General features: G+C 29.5%; 1 long non-coding RNA gene across 1 annotated transcript; it reads left to right on the top strand.

Annotated features, from left to right (window-relative positions):
* The first annotated feature begins 1,140 nt into the window (after positions 1–1,140).
* LOC142241922 (uncharacterized) lies at positions 1,141–1,615 on the top strand. The gene is made up of 3 exons (XR_012723871.1): positions 1,141–1,201; positions 1,333–1,453; positions 1,550–1,615. It is a non-coding gene; the product is annotated as an uncharacterized LOC142241922 (long non-coding RNA).
* The last annotated feature ends 674 nt before the right edge of the window (positions 1,616–2,289 follow it).

The raw sequence follows: 2,289 nt of genomic DNA, 5'->3' as shown, positions 1-2,289 counted from the left end.
TATATATATATATATATATATATATATATATATATATATATATATATATATATATATACTTTATGGGGTCTTAGAGCTATATTTCGATGTGTTACAAACGGAATGACAAAGTTAATATACCCCAATCCTACACCGAAAGAAAAAGCGTTCGTCACCTTGACGATTGAGTTTCATCAATGCGTTTTCGTCTATGCGATGAAAAGATTCCTCCATGGGAGTATTTCGGTAGTCCACGTGACGAAATCTATGATCAAAGTCAATTTTTGTTCTTTTCATGGTTCGTCACATTGATGATCTAGTTTCGTCTATGAGACGAAATTATTTTCTTTCCGATTCAGCGAAAGTTAACCAAAATTAACATTTGATTTAAATTAATTTCGTTTATATGAAGTCCCAATATATGAATTACACATATTAATAGAAGTTGGACAAAAGTTTTAAGTGTTTTATTTTCATGATGTATCAAGGATGCTGGTTTTCGTCAATGCGATGAAAGAATCTTCAAATTGATGAAACACACTTTTCTCTGAAATGTGTATCAAAAAATCTCAATGCTAACTAAAACATAAAACGATATACGGTGTATATAGTATATAGATGTTTGTAATTTACATTTTTCCATTAATACTAATCTGAAACACCTAAAAGTCGAATCAATAGTCAATGTGACGAAACAATGTTCAATGTGATGATTAAATAAATACGTTCTGTAGATGTGTGTTTATTTCTCTACCTAAAAAAACACACACACAACCAAATGCGCTTGCTACGTTTTGTTTTTAAAATAACTGTACACAGCTTTTATTAATGAGAGCTAAGTTATTTTTGTTGGGTATTTCATGCTCTCTCCACATTTAACCTAACTCAAATGAGTATTTGAGCAAACATTTGTTCACATGTTTGTTTTTAAATTGGCTTACAAGACATATGAGAACAATAAAAGTCGTCAAATTGACGAAAATAATATTCAAATACGCGAAAAGTTTTATCTACTCCGTTGACATGTATTCAAATACTAATGCAATAACACATCCATACGTAGTTGTGTGGTAGAAATATTGTTTTTTTTTCTGTGCGGTAAGAACATTTCAAATGGTTCCTCTCAGTTGTTGAGTTTAGTCCAAAGTGTAAAGGTGGTCGCGCGTGCTGAAAATAAAGAGCTAATGCTTAAAGATGTGAAAGTGAAAATAAAAACAAAAATGTGAGTAAAGTAAAAACAAACATGAAGTGTTATATATGAAAAAAATTTAACCATAATGACGATTTTTTTTATTTTTTGGTCAATTTTTTTTTAACATTTATATGTTTATGGAAGTATTTCCAAATTTACAGATAAATGCCGCAACATTTTTCGTTCTGTGAAAACTGAATACGGATAAAGAAATTAAAGAATAAAGATGAATTGGATGAGCAAACAATTCAAAACGAAAAGGAACAGTTGGGCACAAAAAGGGTGAGTTAAATTTTGTTCTAAAAAGATCGAATATATTTTACAAAAATTTAAAATTTCAATTTTTAAATTCTTTTTTATAATTTTTTTACTCCACAGGATGAACCCATAAAACTTTTCATCCTTGGTGATCTAAACACTAATTAAGGTAACAGAATGTTTGTGTATCTAGATGATCAATTTATCAAAATCAACAGCTTTGGTAGATGTGTATGAAAAATTTTGTATACGTTTTTACTTCGTTAGTTGTACATATTTCAAATAAATAAAATTTAAATTTAATTAAAACAAAAAACAATATGGTTCTTTATTAAAAGTGTCGTAGAAAATATTTCTAATAATCAATTTATCAATTTGATGTTTACATCGTATTGATGAATCTATTACATCATATTGATGAATGGATTACGTCAAATTTAGGGAAAGAGTTCATCGCTATGACGAAGGCGTTTGTAGCGATGACGAACGAGAATCGTACTTTTGAAGAATTGCATCATCGCATGGATGAAAGAGAATAATCGCAGATACGAAAAATATCATCACATAGATGAAATACATTCATCATCTGGACGTAACATAGTCGTATATGGGATGTAAATAAGTTCATCACAGGGATGAATTGAATTCATCGCTATGACGAAAAAATCGTCAATGGGATGAAATGTTACGTTAGCTCATTTTTGACGAAAAATTCGTCACCGTGATGTAAAGATTCATCCTCATGACGTACTTTTTCCTTTCAGTGTATGGTGGAGGGTATAAAAAAAGGTACAATTAGTTGCGTGTACTTGTTAAAGAAAATTTTGTAGTTTGAAGGAAAAGAATGGAGTTAAAAATTG

This window comes from Haematobia irritans, chromosome 1, assembly GCF_050003625.1.
Source record: "Haematobia irritans isolate KBUSLIRL chromosome 1, ASM5000362v1, whole genome shotgun sequence".
Classification (NCBI taxonomy): Eukaryota; Metazoa; Arthropoda; class Insecta; order Diptera; family Muscidae; genus Haematobia; species Haematobia irritans.
This window is presented reverse-complemented; position numbering and strand designations above follow the sequence as displayed.